This window comes from Haliaeetus leucocephalus, unplaced genomic scaffold (assembly GCF_000737465.1).
Source record: "Haliaeetus leucocephalus isolate CR32 unplaced genomic scaffold, Haliaeetus_leucocephalus-4.0 Scaffold932, whole genome shotgun sequence".
In the NCBI taxonomy this organism is placed as follows: Eukaryota; Metazoa; Chordata; class Aves; order Accipitriformes; family Accipitridae; genus Haliaeetus; species Haliaeetus leucocephalus.
In genome coordinates, this window is record NW_010973368.1 from 13377119 (window position 1) to 13390438 (window position 13320).

Genomic DNA, 13320 nt, shown 5'->3' on the forward strand with positions numbered 1-13320 from the left:
GGCGGCAGGCGGGCGGCCGTGGCCACAGGCAGCAGGTGAGCGCCGGCACTCCGCTGTTTTTAGCGGAGTAAAACGCAGTCGAAGGGAAGCAGCCGAGTTTCTCACAGTACCATCTTCTGGCAGGCTTGGAGCTGTGAGAGTCGCCAACGGCAGGAGATGGGTGACAAACCACGGACGATCTTGACAGGTGCCGGTAGCCCCAGCGATCCGTGCCAACACCTGGGCAAGGTTCTTAACGTTTCTTTTGAATGCCCAGAGAGCAAGAAGGCGGCCCTGCATTTCAGCAGTTACAAGTAAATGAAACAACCCCAGCTCATCGCCGTTAGTACAAACAGGAATTCATTTGGATGCACAGAGTGGTGTAACTGACATTTTGGAAAAAAACAAAAAAACCAACCACCAACCAACCACTTAGGAAACAAAACCTGTTTCCTCTGTAACCTATCCCAGCAAAAGGACTACAGCGTATGCTCAGCTTATTATGCAAAAATCAGTTAGCAACAAAAGGAGCAGCAGTGGTGGTGTGTTGCCAGCCACAGCATCAGTTCTGTAGCCCAGCGAGAGAAGCCAGAGAGTCGTCAACATCTTGTGCTCAATCTGCGGCATCAGAAAGTTATCATCTCATGAAAGCCAGTGCTTCGAGCCACAGCGAGGGAAGGAGGAAAGAACGAACAGCTTCTTTGTATTTGAACAATACTATAACGTAAACAAACTGAATGAGCCTGTGAAGAAGTTTGTATTTCATAAGGCACAAAAACATACTCTTTGGCAGAGGTTATGTTGCTGCCCTCTGCTGCTGGGAACTTGAGCAGTTCATCTGCCTAATGAGCAGAAAAAACAGCTACTTGTGATAAAAGTCTCTGACCATGGATAACAGTACTGCAGCCAAGAGCCTCGAGATACGTGGTTCAGAAGTGAAGAGAGGGTGAGAAGCGGGGGACAACGGCTCTCTACCCTCTAATGCCAGGTGGGATAGGCTGGCCCACATCAGTAGTGTTATATGGCTGCATCAGCCAGGGGAGCCTTCGTGGGCTCACTTCTGCCCACAGCCAGGTATTCAAGGTGATCTGCCATCCCTGTACCAACACAGCCTTAACTGGAATAGCTCTATACTGAAATTGTTCCGAAACCATCAGGAATCATCATCCCTCACCAGCAGTGGAAAAGGTAAATGGAAATTTTGTCAGAACTTAATGGTGAGGAGTGTAGTTTTACAGCTGGTTCTGACTTTGAATCTCTGAATGCCCATGGTGGGTCCTGTAGTGGCACATTTTTAAGTGACTATGATCTTTTAGGTTGTCACTGAGAGGGAAACTGAATGCTGTAATCTCCCGCTGTTTGTGGACAAGCCTATCACCTAACTTGGGAAATCAAATTTATTTACTAGAGTAGTTTTGACAGACTATTTACCTGGAACAAAGTTTATATCACCAGTGTAAAAACTGCATCTATGCCTATGCACCTGCTCTTGCCCCATAGTAATTCAGAGCTGATTATCTCATAATGACTTTTGGAATAGTGTGAGGAACTGGTTACAACCCAAAATGGTTGGACTCCAAAGGAATGTGTCTAGAATAGGTAGATGATAGGGAATTGAAAATCTTATCTGTGAATTTGCATTGGGAAAACTGGCTGTCATCACAGCGAGTACATGAGAAACCCTCACTGGCAGCAATTAATACCTTATGAAGCCAGCCCTCAGAAATTACTTTATATACCTAGACCTTCTCAAGTCCAAAATAAAACCAGCCCCTTGTATTCAGAAAGCTTGCTGGTGTTAGACAATGTATCACTGTATCTAAAAATTGCTTGCATTAAGCTCCTTTTCTGCATTTCCCAATGTAGAGGCTTTCATGGCTCTGATTTTACTACCTCAAACAGCTTTGTACATGCTGAGTTAGAAAAACAAATATACACAGGCAAACAGCAGGCATTAAGTAAATGAGCATTCAGTGCATTACCCAAACAATATAAAGCTGCCCACACACCACACCTAAACAACAAAGGAGAGGTTAGAATGACTGCAAGCAGTGTAGAAGGGTGGAGGAGTTTCTGAAAAGGAAAGAGCAGCAGCCCTAGCTCTCTTTCCTTGGAAGAAAGGAATGTATTTTTAGAAGCAGTTGGCCAAGCCTCTCAACCAAACCACAAGTATTTGTCAGTGAATATACAGCATTTTCAGACATTTCCTGTGATAAGCAGAATACCCAAGAGACTGGGTGGAAAGCACCAAATACTGCAAAAGTAACAATGGTGTTGGCATGGTTCATTCCACAGGAGGACCTGCACAACATCTTTAGGACAACAGAGAAGCACTTATAATGCTGCAGGGTAGCTGCTCTCTCTTATTAGCATAATATGCCCATTTATTCACACTCATAACTGATGACAAACAAGTATTACAAGATATTAAGATGTTTCCCTTTATGTTTGCTTGGGTACAGCAATGTAAAATGGTTATTCAAATAATGAGTCACATGGCAGTCTTGGGGTGGGAAGAACAACATTTGTTGGCAGAGTAACATTTGTGTGCAGCATACCAGTGACATATGTCTTTGGCATGACAGGTTTCAACATTGGGGCTTCTCAGGGGTTTTTTTTTGTTTTTCTGGGGTTTTTTTTGCATTGTTTTATAGCTACTAGAAGTTGCACATTGCTTGACAGAAAGCTTCTGTGGGTGGTGGTAGGAGTTGCTACAGAAGCACTCTCTCCTCAGTTGGTGTGGAATGAAGAGCCATAAACTCTAAATGCTAATGTCAAAACACTGCATCTTCAGGAGCACTAGGGCAAGGACCACATCAGTGAACCAGGCTAACTTCCTGCCCTGTATTCATGCAGAGATCATCCGGACTTAACCTGGCATTTCACATTCCCCCTGTGACATATTTTGGAATTTATGTTTTGTCTAATTCTGCTCCACATCCCGGGCATGGACTGACAGGGAAGTGGGACTTTGTGCTATGTACAGGATCAGTTCTGATGCCCCTGGCCCAAATACTCCCCCATAGTTAAGCATTTTCTATTCACCTGAGTTCTAACTCATGGACACATTTGGATATTTTAACACTCCAAGGACACCTGAAATTTAAGCACAGATTCTACAAGACAGATTCCAAATTAACTTATTTTTGGATTTTTTGTGCCCATATGCTTCCATGTAAAGAGAAGAAAAGTGATAGTTGGTGCCCCTTATTCATTAGTTTTCAAATTTGGAATTTCATCTCAAACTGGAAGTTAGCAAGTATCACAGAAGACTGCAGTCAAATGGAGTTTGCACAATGTTAAATACACAGAGTGTTAACATCCATTAAATCAACTGTTGTAAATCAAGTCCTTTACACCCATATACCCTTCTGAGAATAGGAGCCTTCAGCACATAGGATATTTAAATCTGGACTTACTACTCCCAGTATCACTCCCAGAACTGCAGTAAGTGTATTCAATTAGAAACAGAGGAAATTTGTTTCAAGTTTTCTGTTAGGTGCAAGATACTGCTGAAGAGGCCTCAGACCTCTGCAGCTTCTGCAATTGATGGAAGCAAGCCTAACAGTAAAAATAATGCGGGAGCAAGGTTAGCAGACAAAAACTGACATAAGTCCACTGAATTCAAAAAGAGTTAAGCCAGTATGAACCGGCTGAGGCACTGCTCCATTTATTTATGAGCAAAACAGACTGTTTGCATCACACGCACTAGACATATCAGGATTCATGTGAACACCACTTGCCTGAATCACACCATATTATTTGGAACATATGCTCTAAAGGAACACTTGTCACTGACGATACTGGAGTCCTCCAGCACTATCAAAACATTCATAAATAACATTCACCCTCCATACTTATATCAAACAATTTTTGTCTCCTGAGCAAAGCAGCAACTCCCTTTCCTGAGAATCATTATTCCTTCTATTTTCTTTGCAGTTTCTCACAGGCTCTGCTCTTGTTTGTTTTCAGTCTGGGGCCTACACATCTTTAACAGTCTGAAAGCACTCGGAAAGCTTTTCTTTTCTCCCTAAATATAAGAAGAAACACTCAGTGCCCAAAAGAGTACACTAGGGGTGTTAAAAGCTGATAAAGGGATCAAACTTGAACTTTGGAAGCAGTATCACTTCACAGCTAGCAAACAGAAAAACAATAGAAAAAGGTCACTGTACACTTAACTACACTGGTGCCGTTTTCCTGATGCATCTGCAGTAGTGAAAGTCCTCATGTTGGCTTTATTAAAAGGAAGCTTTTTAAATACTGCTTCTATATGGAAAAAAATTAAGACTGTGTATCTGAGTACCAATATAATGATTTTGTTCTAAAAAACAGTCTTCAAGCAAAAGTGTCAACCAGAGAACAACTGAGCATAGACCAAATCAGAGGCACAGACGGGTAGGAGCAGAACCCCAAGCTGCGACTCTCCTTGCCCTGAGGAGCATCTTCACTAGCAGACTATGAAGTCCCACACTGTTTGCTCTCTGTGCCCCATACCCTGGGGTTACTTGAGGGTTTTGTTTTTTTTTTTTACTGCCAGGTTGTCTCTAACATTTAGGCATCAGCAAGCTTAGCAGCTATGCAGGAAATACAGTTTATGTCTACATTTTGCAATGAGACCAAAAGATTGGATTTACTTTGTTTCCTTGAGGAATCTTCCCTGATTTCAGCTACCTCCTTCACAATATATTTTTGAAGTGCACTGTTCTGCATAGCTCTCTTTTCCCAAGTGTCTTTTCAGCCCTCAGTGACCTGTTTAAGTTAGGAAGATAAATTAACATGGAAATAGAAGGAGGCTGCAAACTGGAGAAGAGTGTAGAAGTATCTTTGAGAAAAGAAGGGGGTAAAAGAAAAAAGTTTCTCAACTAGTAAATAGAAATAGAGAAGCTTGCTCTTATGACATGTCTCCCTCCAGATGCGATAGGACAGTAGAATTGCTGAGGCTTATGTGGTTTGGAGCGCTGCACTTACAGAGCACATACCACTTGTGAATCCCGTGCAAGCCTACAAACAATGAGAAAGATAGTCTAAAAATCACATGAATTATAGCTGGTATATTAAAACCAGAAACTATTCCTTACCTGTAAATCTTCATGTTTTTCACCTATGAGAATTTGATTAATTAATAAGTGAATTAAAGAACACAGACTTGACATCCATGGTAAACTGGTATAGGAATAAAGACAAGTCCAAATGTCTCCCCACATTTTGAAAGGAAAGATATTCTCTGTTTTGCATGTGTTTTATACTCTATTTAAACAGGAAAAAAACCCCAATATTAACCCACTTAAAAAAAAAGTATGAAAATTAATTAGGTTTATGCATAATCCTACATATAATCAGCATTTTTAATCTTTAAGACAGCAGCTGAAGACAAGTCAGATTTTATGCAATTATTGATTTACGGTGTGAACTCTCTGTGGACCAAAAAAGGTTTACTGACTGTATTACAGTAGCACCCAGAAACCTCAAACCACAGGCAGACACACAGTTTGCTGGAGTATGAATGTGCCTAGAAGACTAGATGTTCTGGAGCAGCAATCTAGCCATGCCAGAAAGCAGATGAGGGAAGGGTTATGTTGACCTCTGCCTTTAAAGTCTGAAGGAAGCAGCAACAAAATGGAAGGTTGTAGGTTTAGGAGTATGCAATGATAACTGTTGTAACTAATAGCAATGCTCCCATTGACATCAGCAGAAGCCAAGCCAAGGGAAGCCAAGGCTCACTGAAAATCAGGATTTGAAGCCAAATCTGTGTCCAGCTCCAGTGGATTGTTTTTTTTTCCTTGCTCCTCTCCACAATTTTTTTTTTTTTTTTTAAAGTTACAGAAGGAGATGCCAGAGGTAGTTTAAAAAAAAAAAAACCTCTTTGGAGTCCTCTGGATAAGTAGCAAAGACAACTGTTGAAATATAACATTCCATAAGCTTTCTACTATTAAAATTAATCACATGCGACTACATGTGGCTCTCTTTGCTTCCCTTCACACCGCAAGTGCAGTTTTGGTATTTTGATTTCCCTGAGACTCAGCAGTCTGGAGCTACGCTTTCATCTGTACTAGTCTCCCTGTTTCTAGATACGCCAGCTTTGTGAAACAATTTATTTGTTTGCATCTAGTCTTTTGAGGGATGGGAAACACATGCTACACAAAACAAGACTTGTATGCCAGTGTTTAAAAGACTATAGTTCTAGGAGAAGCCTTTAGTTTTACTTTCCTCCTTCCATGGCACAAGGACCTTAAATCATTCGCCACAGTAGTCTAGCATGAAACTACAACAGAGCACAGGCCAACTTCCTCTGACCAAATGTCTCAAACTAAAGTACAGTGACAGAAAGCAGCTGCTAGGATGTACCTTTGTCTCCTCATGTTTCCCAGGACTAGCAACAATTGCAAACTAGTATCTAAACAAATCTCTGGACAAAGAGCAAAAGGGCTACTAATGGGGAAGGGAGTCCAAGGACAATTCAGTGATCTGTGCCCCACTGTCATAAGAAAAGTGCTTGTTCTAAAACTCAGAGCTTTTTCCCAGGCTTTTGTTCCCAGGGCGCAAATGCTTTTTTCTTTTTTTAAATGAAGTCAAGCTGATTATAAAACAGGCATTTGTACAAGCCCAACAAGTGCTACAGTTAAATAGCACACAACTTTCCAGTACAAGTTCTTTATCCTACGAGTTACTAGCCATGACCAAGGGGGGGCCACTGAGCAATCTCAGCTGCCATGGACATCAGCAAGGGAGGAAGGCTACTATGAACTTCAGAGGAAGAGTTCAGAGCACTGCAGCATTGAGATTTCGATCACTGAATTGCAAGAAATTAACTTAAAGGTAAGCATTACAATTAGAGAGAACTTCTATGCAATTATTTTCATGCACATTTAGGAAAGGTGCATATGCTCGTATTTATGGAGAAGCTGCCTATTCTGTGAAAGAACTGCTTGTCCTCTGGAAGTGCATGGTTAGTAACCAAAGAAACCTGTATGTTTGTGTCATGCAGTTATGAGCATTAAAAATGCTGCGTGTGCACAGTCAGAATCAAGAAAATCACAGTACCTGTATGGGGCATTTGGCAGTGCTCTCTCAAGTTAGTTTGCCTGTTCTTAGAACAGTCAGATTTTCAAGAGATACAGGTTTTCATACTTCAAAAAAGGAGAAAAAAATATTTTAGAATATCAAGCCCCCCCAAACTGCCTCATCTTTATACTGATATTTCTGGTTTTACAAGTTTTTGTTTTTAAGTAAGTGTAGCGATCTAAAAATTCAAGTTTCTGGCCTCCCCTTTAAGAATGTGTATTTTTACCTCCCACAAGAGGTACTTTGACTCTGTTCTTGATCTTTTAGTCCACACAAATGCAAGTATGCCAACACACCCACTCCTCTTTCCCATTTTAAGTTTGTTAGGTCTTTGGGTCTAATTTTCTTCACATCAGATAAAAACTCCTCTGAAAACCAAGTGATCCAAAATATTCCTACCATACTCATGGACACTTTGTCAGAAAGCTTAACATAGTGGAGCTCACAATTTACCTGCAACATCAGTATCTGTGGTTAGCAGCAGAGATTTAAAACACAGCAAGTTCAAAGCACCCACTGATTTCAGAAACCTGCTTTAAGACACCTAACTTTAACCAATAGTTTTTGCAGTACTTCTTATTTTCCAACTTCACATACTCTTTGCTTCATTGATTCTAATTACAACTGCAAGGGCTGAAAACTTTTCCAAGTCAGCCTTCAAACTATATCAGCACAAACACTCAAAGAGAAACACCAGCAGTGAGCACTGCTGAGGACTGTACTTCCAGGTTTCCTTCCATAACAGAGATCAAAATAATGTCCATCTAAGGAGGACATATTAAAGGCTTCGGTACTGTCCTCGTGCAAGCAGCCTTCCTTTGAACCTCAGGGCACACCAAGAAAATCCGTGCCTATGCACTGAACATGTAGCATTTCTGGCAAAAAAGATGTCATGTCACAATGAAAACTTTGGTTTGACCTCTTATACATGATTCTGAAAGTTGTTCAGCCTGTATCTAACATTCCTTGAGTGTCCTACTTTGCAAGTCCAAGAGCATTCCTTTAACAACCTGTATCCACGCTTGTTTCCTTAGAAGTCCATCAACAAAAAAACTTCACAGTGCAAATTCACATTGATCCTTGCATGAACCACCTTGGATCACAATGTGACTCTGGTAACTTGTGCAGGGAGTGACTGAAAGAGCACAAGCTGGTTGCTCATCACCATAGGGTGGTCACTAAGGAAACCAGTGGCACAGAAGGCTGAGACATGCTGCCACTAGATTCTCACCTAAAAGCTTTGAGGTTTCATTTCCACGCTTGTGGGAAAGCCCGTTTTGCATGCGCCACTCAACTTTAGCCCTTTCAGTCCTATCCCCACTATCTTTTTCATGGCAGAGACTTTTTTTTTTTACCCAAAACTCTATTCCTAATTTTATGCAACACTGCTTTAGCAGTTTCCACTGTCAGTGCCATCAGACCTAGTTGCTACAGCCTTACCCATGTAAACATTATAAGAACTTAAAAATGTGTTAAAATGTATACACACATTCCTAGAAAAAACTGAAAGACTAAAGGGTGCATGATGAAAAAATAAAAACTTTATTGAAATATTGTAGTACCAAGTTTAAAAATACTAAGATTAAAGAAAAATATAACCAAGATTCTCCATAACAATTCCATCTACTTTACAAATATATTGATGTGTGCAAAACTCTTAATTTTTACTTGGAGAAGTATCTCATACAGTTGAAACTCACGTGTGATGACACATGCTTAGTACTATCCGTCTTCTGCCACAGAGGAGAACAAATGGCCAGTACTGTGTTAAAGTTGAGGCAAGTTTTTGTAACATGAGATGCATTTCTCAAAATGACATAGAAAAATAACTTACTGTAATTTTTTTTTAAACTTTTACATATAAAGAGATAAAGGAATTCAAAAGTGCTAAACAAGAACAGATGTAATTGCTCTCAGAGGCAACAAACATTCAGTTACTACAGCCTGCCATTTTAGCGAAGTGCATAACTCGGGGATCACCAGCCGCCAGACCAGAGCTGCCAGAGCCCCCTTGTGGACACAAAATACATGCTAATCGGAACTTTTCTTGCCCGACAGCAACTGCACAATCTTAAAACAAGCTAAGCCAACAAAAGCACTCCTGTCATCACAACTATAGCCAGAGTATGCCAGTAGAACTTAACTGGGGCACAAGAATCCTTCTTACAGGCAGTGTGCCCTGGGGTTTTCCCACGGTTATGGAAGACCAGAAGACATTTCCAGCTTTTTAAGTAAATTACAATTTCTACAAATTACCATACCAAGTTAAATCAGAAACTCAGAGCCCAGGACCCTGTTTCTGCAACACTGGTCAAGAGTGAATGCACAGGAAGCAAAGAACAGGACATGCATATAGTTACAATCCCAGTCCCTAGCTTTCTATGGCTCAAGACTTCATCCAATAACAGTATCTTTATATTTAGCAGATCAATTTTACTTTCTAGAGTTTGCCCAGTCCTTTCTCAGGCCTGTGAAAGATTTTGGCATTCATAACTCCTGGGTGAAAAGAGGCAAGAGGTTTTCTCATTAGAGGTAATATTTCTCAGCTCTGCATATAAGTCAGATGTATATAAAATTATGCTTCCTCTGTAATACTGGAAGACTCCAGCACCATTACCATCTGCAAATAAGCAACAAGTGTCTAACAGACTCTGGTCAGGCAGAATAGTTGCAAGAAGCTCGCTTATCCCAAAGAATAATTCTAATGCTCTATTACAAAGGTCACACTACATGTCCTTGCTCCAGGACAGCTTCACAATTCGCAAAGCAGAGTGTTACTACAAAGAGGCATATGTTGAGATCAGTGTCATTAAGAAGCAAGCTTGAAGTCTCAAGACTGTCTCATTTAAAGGTCCACACCCAAGCTTGAACATGATTTTCCATTCTATTTGTTAAATGTGGGGCTCAGACATTTTTTCCTTTGATTATTAGCATGACCTCTCTCTGCCAAAGGCATCCTTACACCATCTAAGTCAAAAAGCTGCCTTAGATCATGTAGATCACCCACCAGCTAAACTGACTTAGGTAATTGCATACATAGTCTTTGCCTCTGTCATTTATGAAATGGACCATTTATTTTAAAGCTAACACAAACACCCTCATGGGAATGTGCTATAAATCCATAAATATTATTTAATTACCCATCTAGTTCAGAAACAAACTTGCATATAGGTCTCTAGATTAGGTCCAAAACAGGAAGTTAGATACAGTTCAGACTCCAAAATGTCAATTTCCCACAGGACCTGAGTTTCTACGCCAGTAAAACCCCCATAGCACTTTTACGGTTCTGCTGCTTGTTGTACTTTTTCAAACTAGCACACCTTCAAAATAAGCAAGAACTTTTCACAGACATTTCTTCAGTATTCAAAATTTAGGCATCCCACACAAGTTTTAACTGTGCAGTCCAGAACTGCAGGTACATTTTAAGCATTCTTAATACTCTCAAAACTGAGGATATGTTGGTGCTGCCAGATGTTGCCTTGATGGTATGCTGAAATTATTTACCTGGCATGTAGAACAGCTGGAGCTCAAGCCATCCCACTAAAAAGCTTCAAGAGACAATAAAACCATCTAAGTAGAGCTCAATCGTTAAGGGGCAATAAGGGACTTCACTTCCAGGCACTATCACAAGTCAGAAAGACACACGGCTATCTGACTTGGACACGAAGAGGTGTCCTGTTCCGATAAGCTGAACTGAGACTTTTCTTCTGATCTTTCTCACCAGCTAACTTAACCCTCACCTTTTTAAAAAACAAACAAAACAACTTTCTGCTGACAGTATCATTCTTAAATGTCTACCTTCTTGTGCACTGAGTAAGAAGCTCAAACCACCAATTTGTAACTAGTAATTCTGTTCAGCAGCAAAATGCCTGGAAGTAACCTAATTTGTTACTATGAGCATTTAAGCCCTGCAGTTTGAATACTGGCGCTTTTATTACTGTTTTCAAAATGAGGTGACAGGTCTTCTAACAGGAACATCAGCAAAATGTCAGGAGTCTTATGGGAGTCCCATTAATACTTCTTCTGAACAGATGATTTAAATCATTATCTGGAAAATACAAGAAGTTTCACTTAGACTAATAGAAGACTGGACCAGGTAACAAATAATTATCTCTTTGTTTCTAAAGTGTACATGGGCTAATTGTTCCAAGTCTTATCAGTAGGGAAAAGTGTTTATCAACTAAGAGAGTGCTGCATGTTGCACGATCCAAAAGCATTTGACCATACTAACTATTTTATTAAAAAGCATTCTGTAAAGCTTAATATTATCTCACAGGCCAATCTCACAAAACCGCAGTGATTAACTATAAATTCAGGTACTTTTATTTAACCCAGTACACAGACTTCAGAGAAGCTTTCTAAAATTTATAGCAGTTTTTCAGTGTTCAGCAGATGTTACTCTATTTGCTAAACAATATCAGACTGCAAAATTGCTCTTACTGTTGATGGATCAATAATGACATGGGATAAGTCATTATCTCCGTGGCAACAGATTCGTTAACTGTTAGAGGAATATTGCGCATGTTGCTGCTGCGACTCTTACAGGCATGCCTCGGCTTCCTCAAGCAGGTGCTCTCTCTGCAAGCCTGGTATGCCCAGAGTACTAACAACCAAGGGCATCTCTTGGACTACAGAGGATTAAACTACAACTGTGGTTATGTTATTCCAGAAGGAACATATTCTCACAAGGGTTTATTACACTTCAGTTTGATGTCCTTATTTCACTTATAATTTCTTACGAACCACATCCTTGTGGAAATAGCTAGAATGAAATTCAGGAAGGCAAATACTGCGAAGTTCTGTTCATAGCCCGACATTTTTTTGAAAGAAAACATTTAGTTGCCTTTAAGAATAGAAAGATCTCTTTCTTTTTACTCAATTTTATTTTAATTCCCCTCTGACTCCCCAGGATCTTGAAGTGTCAGGAGTCTTTCTGCTAGATTAAAACAACAAACTAGACCACTTGGGCTATGACGCTCGTCAAGCCTCTGTATACCATAGCAGTTCAACAAATAAAAAAACCCACATTTTTGCTTTGCAGAATTTACTGAAGTTTTATCTAGCACGAACTGCGTACTATTTTTTGTTTCCATATTGCACAACCTTGCACCATGTTAGTCAAAACAAATAAGCCACAGAAAACAGTAACTTCTCTGCGTCTTGATCAGCCTGTGATCTGGCTTCTGATGTTCTGCTGAATGCAAAACATACTGACACACACAATGCACAGCGTTCATCAACAATATGTGAACTTTTCCTTTAGATTCATAATAGAAATTATTTCTTCATAAATACATATATTTTCAAATACCGCAGCAACACTTTTTTTATTCATAAGCTATTCACGTGGGAGGACAAGCTGCAAGTTTGCCACAACTTCCTCTGGAATGTGTTCTAATTAAATTTAAATAAAAGGCAACAGAAGTGATGCCTGAAGGTGGTTTCATAGAAAATGAAAAATGAGTTGTCATTCAAGTATCAGCTGGATCTGACAAAAATCGAGAACTAGCAAACAGTCTTCCGAATGCCGAAGACAAGCTGGTCCTGTTTGTAAAGCTGTCACGTGAGTGGAACTGGGTGGAAAAAAAATCATTTTCCTTACAAACGCCAGCAATACAAATTGCCACTAATATACCACAAGTCCAGATGCTAGAGCTGCAGTGTAAATTAATACTCAGAAATACACCTTGTTATTTGTGAGAGACTCTGGCTTAGCACAGAGGAAAACGTTTCAACGCTTTCTTCTACTTACGGGATGGACGCGGCTGCTGCAGGAGACCTCCCCGCTCTGCTCCAAGTTCTTGCAAAGAGTCCGGCGTCTGCCCGGGAGCTCAAAGTTGCCTGCGCAGGCCGCCATTTGCGGGACGCCTTCCACGTTCCGCGCTTCCCCGGCTGACGCCGGGCCCTTCTGCGCGTCCGCCAGCGCCAACCGCACCAACCCCCCGCGCAGGCCGCCGGCCGCCCCATCGCGCTGCCCCTCTCCGGAGGTCTCGCTGCCGCGCCCGCCGCCGGCTGCGCCAGGGTCGGGCCAAGCCGCGCGAAGCTGCCGGTCGGTTCCTCGGCTCTCTTCCCCTCGCACTAAAGCCAAGCGCGCAAGACCCGCTAGTTCTCGGGGATACCGACCGCCTGCTTCGTCCCGTTAAAGTCAGCCAAAACCCAGCAAGCGACTGCGGGCAGACAGGGCCCTGGAGACACCCGAAGCTGCCGAGGAGGCAGGCCCAGCCGGCGCGTCGCCAGCCGCCCCCAGAACGCCTCGGCCGCCTCCTCCGCCTGCCGCGG

The 13320-nt window shown here is 41.4% G+C and overlaps 1 protein-coding gene across 4 annotated transcripts in view; it reads right to left on the bottom strand.

Moving 5' to 3' along the window:
- The window catches only part of SYNE3 (spectrin repeat containing, nuclear envelope family member 3), an 86045-nt gene that overhangs the window by 71807 nt on the left and 918 nt on the right, over positions 1-13320 (bottom strand). For 2 of the 4 annotated variants that reach the window (XM_010583900.1, XM_010583896.1), the window contains exon 1: positions 12794-13314. The exons of the other annotated variants lie outside the window; for them this stretch is intronic. The gene's annotated coding sequence lies outside the window, so the exon portion shown is untranslated. Of the gene's footprint in view, positions 1-12793; positions 13315-13320 lie in introns of those variants that run through there. 4 annotated transcript variants of the gene reach the window in all.